At 44.5% G+C, this 10,676-nt stretch overlaps 1 pseudogene; it reads left to right on the plus strand.

Moving 5' to 3' along the window:
* The first annotated feature begins 3,739 nt into the window (after positions 1-3,739).
* LOC109774509 (heat shock cognate 70 kDa protein-like) lies at positions 3,740-10,140 on the plus strand (annotated as a pseudogene).
* The last annotated feature ends 536 nt before the right edge of the window (positions 10,141-10,676 follow it).

Below are 10,676 nucleotides of genomic sequence, written 5' to 3' on the forward strand. Positions count from 1 at the left end.
CACCGAGTCAAAGCTGGCTTGCTGCAGTCAAACTCCACCACCCCTTCATTGATACCGATGCATATGTAGCTAGTTCTGATGTAAGTCTTGCTGGGTACATTTGTACTCACGTTTTCTTATTTTATGTTTTTGCAGAGAGACTTCAGTCTCACTAGTAGTTCCGCATGGACTTCGACGTTTAGCTTGTTACCTCAGCTACGATTTTGTGCCCTCGGCAGGGTCTTGTAGATAGTCCGGCTTCTCAGCCCTTTTTTCATTTGTAGTTGTCTGTACTCAGACAAGTTAAGCTTCCGCTTGTGCTTGTTGCTTGTATGCTCTGTATGTTGGATCATGAGACCCATGTTTGTAATACTTGGCTCCTCGGAGCCTAATGAATAAATACCCTGAGTCGTAGAGTCTTGTTGTGATGCCATGTTGTCTTTGCACATATCGAGCATATTGTGTGTATGATTGAAATGCTTGGTGTGTTTGGGATCCGACAATCTAGTTGTTTATCCTCGGTAGCCTCTCTTATGGGGAAATGTAGTCTGGTGCTTCCACTGAGCCTTGGTAGTCCGCTATAGTCCGGTTTACCGGAGTCCTGCTAGCCCAGCACTACTGCTCCGGAACACCTAGACTGGCCGGCATGTGATACATTTCGTTCCTGTGTCTGTCCCTTCGGGGAAATGTCACGCGGTGACTTCCGAAGTCCTGCTAGGCTGCTACAGCCCGAGTTCCTGGAGTCCTGTTAGCCCAGTTGCTACAGCCCGGATTCACACGCTGCTAACCGACATGCTCGATGTGGTTTCATGCATGTATGCCTGTCCCTGTAAGTTAGTGCCATTTTGGGTTCACGACTAGTCATGTCGGCCCGGGTTCTTTGTCATATGGATGCTAGCGACACTATCATATACGTGAGCCAAAAGGTGCAAACGGTCCCGGGCCAGGTAAGGTGGCACCCGTGGGAATACCGTGCGTGAGGCCGTAAAGTGATATGACGTGTTACATGCTAGATCGGTGTGACTTAGGATCGGGGTCCTGACAGCTCGCCCTCATCCTAGGTTCCCTTGCCACTCTGTCTGCCTCTATAAATTCCCATGCACTACAAATATATACATGATGAGCTACTAAACCTTATTATGCAGCAAAACAAAGGTTAACTAGTCTGACAAGTTTGAACAAGCACTTCAAATATTTATTTGTTGCACACGTTCTCATTTAGGCTAGCTCTGTTTTTGTTTCATTTGGAAACGGAGCCCTTTAAAGTCAGTTCATTTGTTTTCAATTGGAAATGGAAGCCTTTTAATTTCAGTTTGATATGTATTCATGTTAGGTGCTGGACCACTATTTTTGTGAGCTCCAGTTTATGCCCTGTTTTGCGAGCCCGTGAATTCCTATCCACTACCGATACACTGTATATAAGTGAATACATTTCCTCCTGTACAATGGTGTTTTGTTAGTCGGTGAACTTGATGAGCAATCAGACCTTAATGGCTGTGCTGATGATCTCATTTACACAAGACAACAATAGCTGGACGATCTTGCTTGACAAAATACGCCACCGAAGTTGGTACTCTGTCCACTCCAAAAACATGACATTCATTTTGGAACAGAGGTAGTACCTTTTAATATTGAACCATCCTTCGCTACAGTTTATCCCAGTTTAACCTATTCTGCAACTAAATGATGCTTAAAGCTTCATATGTTTCAGTTACGAATTTGTTGAAACCCCCCCCCCCCCCCCCTCGCCCATCTACTCCTCTCTGCCCTGCTGTGCCAATTTGATGTGGTTTCCTCCCACAGGCGGACAATTAGAGACCTCGTCTCCACTCCATGGCGGTTGCTCGCCAGCCATCCATGGTGGCAGAGACCACTGGCACCAGCAGGGCCACGAACAACAGAGACTTCTGCTTCTTCATGTCCTGCGATGTCAACCTTCCGTCTTGCACCGCCACTGAAGGTACTCACATGTGCCCTTCTCCTTACCGCCCCCAAATGCCCGTATGTTTTCTCCCTTGCACTTATTCACATTATATACGATGAAATCGTTATATGGGCTTCTAAGAGAAACAAGTGTGGTGAGATAGAGCTGTTTGAGAGGCTCGTTAACCTGCTCAAAGCGGACGCCAGGAGCTGCACCAACCTGGCTGTCCGCCGCTGGATGGCGGACCTCAAGACACTACCTACCAGGTAGACGACGTCCTTGATAACTTTTGGTACGAGCTTCCGTGCCGCCGCCCAGATCTGTCGCCCCTCCACCACACGCAAGGTTCACCCTCGTCCTATGTTCTCTTCCCACTCCGTCTGCCTCTGTAAATTCCCATGCACTGCAAATATGAACATGCCGAGCTACTAAACCTCATTACAAGCAGCAAAACAGAGGTTAACTAGTCTGACAAGTTTGAACAAGCACTTGAAATATTTATTTGTTGTACACGTTCTCATTCAGGCTAGCTCTGTTTTCAGTTTACATTTTATTAGTAAACGGAGCCTTTTAAATTCAGTTCATTTTTTTAATTGGAAGTGGAAGCCTTTTTAATTTCAGTTTGATATGTGTTCATGTTAGGTGCTGAACTACATTTTTGTGAGCTCTAGTATAGGCCCTGTTTTGGCAGCTCCGTAAATTCCTATCCATTACAGATACACTGTATATAAGTGAATACATTTCCTCCTGTACAATGGTGTTTTGTTAGACGGTAAACTTGATGAGCTACCAGACCTCAATGGTCGTGCTGATGATCTCATTCACATAAGAACACAACAGCAGGACGATCTTGCTTGACAGAATATGCCATCGTAGTTGGTACTCCCTCCGTTCCAGAAACATGACACTTATTTTGGAATGGAGGGAGTATTTTCTATATTCAACCAACCTGCTGTTCAGTTTATCCTTGTTTGACCTATTGTGCAACTAAATGATGCTTAAAGCCTTCATATGTTTCAGCTACGAATCTTTTGTATCCACCTCTCACCCAGCTGCTCCTCTCTCCGCTGCCGCCCCAATTTGATGTGGTTTCCTCATGCAGGTGGACAAAAGGGATCACGCCTCCACTCCATGGCGGTTGCTTATCGGCCGACCGGCCGTCCATGCTGCCAAAGACCGCCGGTGTTAGCAGGGCCACCAACAACATCGAATTCCGCTTCTTCCTGTCCTGTGGCGTCCTCCTCCTCTACTGAAGGTACTCACTCGTTCACCTCTCCTTTCTGCCCCGGAAATGCCCACCATTTTCTCCCTTGCACTTATTTACATTATGACGAAATCCTCAAATGGGTTACAAAGAAAACAACGGGTGAGAGGTTCGTTAACCTCTACGGTTGGTTTCTTTGAGGGCCGTGGACAGTAATGGAATCAAACAGTTTTGTGTGTGCGTGCATGTGATCCTTTCTATGTGAAGTACTTTGTGTTTCATCGGAATGTAGACGATAGTGAACATTTGTTTTCTACTTACCATGACCAAGTTATGCATATGACGTCATTTGTGTGGATGATGGTCAGGTTTGCTCTCCTACTGTTTAATAGAATTGTTAAATTAACTGTCGTTGTTATCATGTATTCAATTTTTGTTTCGTAGCATGTCTGTTGTAGTTTTGGTACGACACAAAAGAATCATCAGTTTGGGGTTTTGAGCAAACCCCGGCTTTCTCTCTAGGGTGGTCTGAAATCTTGGTTCACTTTCCCACTGTCAAAATTCGTTGTCTATCACAAGTTTCAAGGTTGGTGATTGTAAGCATGTTACCGGAGGTACGGCTATAGGTGCAAATGGTAGAATTGACAGTGATCGAGCATATCAGCAAGTACATACGCGAATGTATTTGAGAGTCATCATATGACTACCACTCTCCATCTTCTAGGCATCTTCAAATTTTCTTGCTATTCTTTAAACCTTGAAACCATAACTCGCACACACTTTTATAAATATCTATTTGATCTACCAGAAAATGGTCAGAAAACATAAAAAATTCTGACGATAGAAGGTGCTAGTACTATATAATTGCAAAAATTATATAGTGCTTGCGGATCATGCCTTTTCAAAATGGAAAGCTCAGAAAAACTCAACCTTTGAATCTCCTGTAACTTCTCTGTAACTGCCCCGTGTAGCCATACCTTTGATGCGATTTCCTCATGCAGGTGGACAAGGAGAGACCTCGGCTCCACTCCATGGCGGTTGCTTGCCAGGTGACCGGCCGTCCATGCTGCCAAAGACCACTGGCGTCAGCAGGGCCACCAACAACAGCGGCTTCCGCTTGTTCCTGTCCCGCGGCTTCCTCCTGCCGCCACTGAAGGTACTCGCTCGTTCATCTCTCCTTAGCACCCCCAAATTCCCACCATTTTCTCTCTTGCACTTATTTACATTATGATGAAATTCTCAAATGGGTTCCTAAGAAAACTAGAGCGAGGTGAGATAGAGCTGTTGGAGAGGCTTGTTAACCTCTACGGTGGATTTCCTTAGTGACGTGGACAAGGCTAAGGAGGAGTGCAAGCGGTTTGAATTCTGCAGTTTCCAACACCATTGAGCGTGTATGTATGTGTATCCTTTCCATCCTCCAGTAGTGGAAAATGAATCACATCCCATGCCGTAATCTGTTTTGGGAAAGCATAGCTGGCACTACAAATGAATGTAATGGTTTGTTGCCATCTAGTGGACGCATCTTCGAATCCCCTATAACTTTGTTACTGTCCCTACATATAGGAGAAATTATTTCACTTGCATGTCAGCTGCATGAATCATGAGGGTCAGGAGCAGAGTTCAGTTTAGCTTGAAAGTGATGTACATTTGTTCCATCTCTAGATGAACCAAAGGGCGCGTACTCTTTGTATTTCATGTCTGGCCGGATGATCGCAAGGTGACATGAAAACAAAGGAAATGAACTGCATCATGAACTCAATTAAGTTGCATGCTGAGCAACAACCAATAATTGATCTGCAAGCACATACATGTGACAGAAAAACCACAACCAGATAGTACTACTTAAATGATATTGCTTCTTCAAACACTATGTCTTCTTTTTTACTTTTTAAAATTTCCACTCTTTAATGGCTAGTCTTGCCCCACCAAGTGAAAGCTTGAATATCCACTGATGATGTCACATTTTTCTGATTGAGCAGCGTGGCCGGCGACATGCTGGTGGCCGAGTTGCTGCGGGCATGGGGCTGTACAAAGCCCGCCGGAAGCTGGAGCGCTACCACGCCACCGTCCAGTGCATCCTTCTGGACGCCGGCGCCAAAAGCCACACCAGCCCAGCCGTCCGCTGCTGGATGCTGGATCTCAAGATGGCTGCCTACCACGCAGACGACGTCCTTGACTACTTCTGATACGAGCTGCTGCGCTGCCGCCCAGATCTGCTGCGCTGCTGCCCAGATCTGCTGCCCCTCCATCGCACACAAGGTTTGTCCTCATCCTATGTTCCTTTCCCACTCTGTCTGCCTCTGTAAATTCGCATGCACTACCGATATAAACATGCTGAGCTTTGAAACCTCAGGACAGGCAGCAAAACAGAGGTTAGGTAATCTGACAAGATTGAACAAGCACTTGTAATGCTGGATCTCAAGATGGCTGCCTGATACGTCTCCAACGTATCTATGATTATTGATTGTTCCATGCTATATTATATTTTGTTTTGGACATTATTGGGCTTTATTATACACTTTTATTTTTGGGACTAACCTATTAACCGGAGGCCCAGCCCAGAATTGTTGTTTTTGCCTATTTCAGAGTTCCACAGAAAAAGAATATCAAACGGAATCCAAACGGAATGAAACCTTCGGGAACATGATTTTCGGAACGAACGTGATCCAGAGGACTTGGACCCTACGTCAAGACATCAACCAGGAGGGCACGAGGTGGGGGCGCGCCTACCCCCTGGGCGCGCCCTCCACCCTCGTGGGCCCCCTGTTGCTCCACCGATGTACTCCTTCCTCTTATATATACCTACGTACCCCCAAACTACCAGATACGGAGCGAAAAACCTAATTCCACCGTCGCAACCTTCTGTACCCGTGAGATCCCATCTTGGGGCCTGTTCCGGAGCTCCGCCGGAGGGGCCATCGATCACGGAGGGCTTCTACATCAACACCACAGCCTTTCCGATGATGTGTGAGTAGTTTACCTCAGACCTTCGGGTCCATAGTTATTAGCTAGATGGCTTCTTCTCTCTTTTTGGATCTCAATACAATGTTATCCCCCTCTCTCGTGGAGATCTATTCGATGTAATCTTCTTTTGCGATGTGTTTGTTGAGACCGATGAATTGTGGGTTTATGATCAAGTTTATCTATGAACAATATTTGAATCTTCTCTGAATTATTTTATGTATGATTGGTTATCTTTGCAAGTCTCTTCGAATTATCAGTTTGGTTTGGCCTACTAGATTGATCTTTCTTGCAATGAGAGAAGTGCTTAGCTTTGGGTTCAATCTTGTGGTGTCCTTTCCCAGTGACAGTAGGGGCAGCAAGGCACGTATTGTATTGTTGCCATCGAGGATAACAAGATGGGGTTTATATCATATTGCATGAGTTTATCCCTCTACATCGTGTCATCTTGCTTAAAGCGTTACTCTGTTCTTATGAACTTAATACTCTAGATGCATGCTGGATAGCGGTCGATGTGTGGAGTAATAGTAGTAGATGCAGGCAGGAGTCGGTCTACTTGTGTCGGACGTGATGCCTATATACATGATCATACCTAGATATTCTCATAACTATGCTCAATTCTGTCAATTGCTCAATAGTAATTTGTTCACCCACCGTAAATACTTATGCTCTCGAGAGAAGCCACTAGTGAAACCTATGGCCCCCGGGTATATTTTCCATCATATTAATCTCCCGACAACAAGCTATTTCTGGCGCCGTTTTTATTTTGCTTTCTTTACTTTGCATCTTTATCATAAAAATACCAAAAATATTATCTTATCATATCTATCAGATCTCACTCTCGTAGGTGACCGTGAAGGGATTGACAACCCCTTTATTGCGTTGGTTGCAAGGATTTATTTGTTTGTGTAGGTGCGAGGGACTCGTGCGTGGCCTCCTACTGGATTGATACCTTGGTTCTCAAAAACTGAGGGAATACTTACGCTACTTTGTTGCATCACCCTTTCCTCTTCAAGGGAAAACCAACGGAGTGCTCAAGAGGTAGCACTGCCTACCACGCAGACGACGTCCTTGACTACTTCTGATACGAGCTGCTGCGCTGCCGCCCAGATCTGTTTCGTTGATGCCCAGATCTGCTACCCCTCCATTGCACACAAGGTTTGTCCTCGTCCTACGTTCCTTTCCCACTCTGTCTGCCTCTGTAAATTCGCATGCACTATCGATATAAACATGTTGAGCTTTGAAACCTCAGGACAGGCAGCAAAACAGAGGTTAGGTAGTCTGACAAGTTTGAACAAGCACTTGTAATGTTTATTTCTTGCACACGTTCTCATTCTTGCTAGCTCTGTTTTCACTTTATGGTTTTAATTTGGGAACGGAGCCTTTTAATTTAAGTTTATTTGTTTTCAATTGAAAATGGAATCCTTTTAATTTCAGATTGATTTGTATTCATGTTAGGTGCTGAACTACGTACTATTTTTGTGAGCTCCAGTTTATGCCCTGTTTTGGGAGCTCCTTAAATTCCTATCCACTACAGATACAGTGTATATAAGTGAATACATTTCCTCCTGTACGATGGTGTTGCGTTAGACGGTGAACTTGATGAGCTACCAGACCTCAGTGGCCACGCTGATGATCTCTTTTACATAAGAACGCAACAGCAGGACAATCTTGCTTGACAGAATACGCCACTATAGTTGGTATATTTTTATATTCAGCAACCAACCTGATGTTGAGTTGATCCTGGCCTAACCTATTGTGCAACAAAATGATGCTTAAAGCCTTCACATGTTCCAGTTACGATTTTTTTAATCCCATCATTAGCTTCTCCGGTAATTGTCCATTGCTGTGGACAAGGATAAGGAGGAGTGCCAGATTTTTTTTGTTCCATGGCCTAGTTGTTTAGTTCTGCAGTTTTGGTTGCTGACTTGTCTTTTAATACACCATCGAGTATTGAGTGTGTGAGTGAGTGTGTGTGTGTGTGTGTGTGTCTTCTGCAAATGCACTTTGTTGCCTCCCATCTACCTACGAGTAATAATGCACTAATGAACTTGCATGTTGAGCAACAACCAATAATTGATCTGCAAGCACGTGACTTCTAGTAGAACCACGACCAAACAGTACTCCTACTACTTAAAATGATCAATCACTTCTTCAAAAACTATGTCACTGTAGTTTGTATATTTATATATTTAACCAACATTTTGTTCAGTTGATCTTGGTCTAATATATTGTGCAAGTAAATGGTTCTTAAAGCCTTCATACATTTCAATTACGAATTTGTCGAATCCCATTAGTAGCTTATCTGCTAATTGTTACTGGATATAGGAGGATTTCCGCTCTTGAAAGTGCATTTTCTCGTTCAGTAGTCATAACCAATTTATTATGGTTATCTTTGCTTACATTGTATTTTTCGTTCAGGAATCTGTAGCTCGTGTATCATTATCAAACACAAGCTTGTGGGACCCTGAACTTGGACGAGTTAATCATCTGAGCACAAGCAGAGCTTGACCCGTGGAATAATTGATAGAGATCTCAAACCAAGCTCGAACGAGGAAACGTAAGTGCCAGTCACACTTCACTATCTTTATTTTTGTTTCCTTGTCACCTTATGACCATCTGGTTTTGGTTTCATACTGTAGTAGCACTACTAGAATATGAAGTCAATTCATTTTTTGCTTGTCAGCTTCATGAATCAGGAGGGTCAACAAGCAGAATTCAGTTGTGCCAATCCAAAGTGATGTACATTTGTGCTTTTCCAGCTGAATAAGCTTCATGTGTAGGTCACTTCAAAGCATCATCAAATTTCCTCCTGCACAGGTCATATAGGTGGAGAAGAGGTATTTGGTGTGGAAATTCCTTTCCTCTTTGATGTATGGGAAGAAAGCTCTTAGAAAGGTGGCATTTGAGATTTCGGTGGTGTCAAGATAAGTGAGATTGCTGAAGCTTTCCTTCACACAACTGTGAGAATGTTGTTGTCACAGTAGATTGTACCGGCATACTTCAATGACTCGCAGAGGCAGGCTCAAAGGATGCGGGTGTCATAGCTGGCATCAATATCCTGCATATTATCAATGAGCCAACAGCTGCTGCCATTACTTATGGTCTTGACAAGAAGGCTTCCAGTGTTGGTGAAAAGAAAGCCCTCGTCTTTGACCTTGGTGGTGGTATCATTGATGTCTCTCTTCTTACCATTGAGGTTAAAGCCACAGCTGGCGACACTCATCTTGGTGGTGAGGTTAAAGTCACAGCTGTTGACACACATCAATGTCCTGTGTGTCATCAATGAGCCAATAGCTGCTGCCGTTGCTTATGGTCTTGACAAGAAGTCTTTCAGTGTTGGTGAAAAGAATGTCCACATATTTGACCTTGAAGGTGGTACCTTTGATGGCTCTCTTCTCACCATTGAGGAGGGTATCTTTGAGGTTAAAGCCACAGTTGGTGACACTCATCTTGGTGGTGAGGTCTTTGACAACACGGTGGTCAACCACTTTGTCCAGGAGTTTAAGAGGAAGAACAAGAAGGACATTGGTGGCAATTGAAGGCCGAGGACATCGTGTGAAAGGGCAAAGGGAACGCTCTCCTCCACTGCACAAGATTGACTCGCTGTTTGAGGGCATCGACTTCTACTCCACCATTATACATGCCAGGTTTTAGGAGGTGAGTGGATCTGTTCAGGAAGTGTATGGTGCCTGTGGAGATGTGCCCCAGGGACGCAAAGATGGAAAAGAGCATCGTGCACGATGTTGTAGGTGGTTCCACTAGGATTCCCATAGTGCAGCAGCTTCATCAGGACTTCTTCAAAGGCAAGAAGCTCTGCAAGAGCATCAACCCTAATGAGGCTGTTGCCTACGGAGGTGTCGTCCAAGCTGCCATCTTCAGCGGAGAGGGCAACAAGAAGGTCCAGGACCTGCTGCTATTGGATGTCACTCCCCTTTCTCTTGGTCTGGAAATAGCTGGGTGTACATCAGCCAAGACGACTTTCCGTCGTGCCATTTGCACACCCCCAGCTGATCTAGGTAGGAATAGGTACGTACATAGCAAGCACCATCTCCTTCTCTATATAGTATAATATATACAAGAGACCAATCAGTGACACAAGACGAAGTCAACATCGAGACCATCCAGCAGTTCGTACATGGCACGATGATCTGGGCTCTCCAGGACTGCCTCTTCGGCTGCAACTACTTAGTTGAGTACCTGGTATCTCCTTCCTCCTCGTTTTCATCTCTCTGGGGCCTAGCCTTCGAGCTATGGCTGATGTGTGTGCTGGCCATTTAGCCAAAGTAGATGATTGTCATGATTTTGTTCAGTGGTGATGTCCTGTTCATGCTCTGGCTTGGCTCAATATTCACAGCTAGGGAGGCTGGTAGTAATTTTCCCTGTTTGTTTTTATAGTTTTTGCACCCCATTTGTGATCATTGCTTCTAATCTTATAATGTGATGCATCTCTGCTTCAATCCAATGAATCGACGGTGTCATCCATTTAATATGCCAATCAAGGCCATGTCATTTCATAAAGATGTGTACCTATCTGAAATCTCTTATTTTTGCATATTAGTCCAACTGATGTAGTTGACGAACCGATACCCAAGTTGGAGTATTTAC

The sequence above is a fragment of the Aegilops tauschii genome, chromosome 1, assembly GCF_002575655.3.
Source record: "Aegilops tauschii subsp. strangulata cultivar AL8/78 chromosome 1, Aet v6.0, whole genome shotgun sequence".
In the NCBI taxonomy this organism is placed as follows: Eukaryota; Viridiplantae; Streptophyta; class Magnoliopsida; order Poales; family Poaceae; genus Aegilops; species Aegilops tauschii.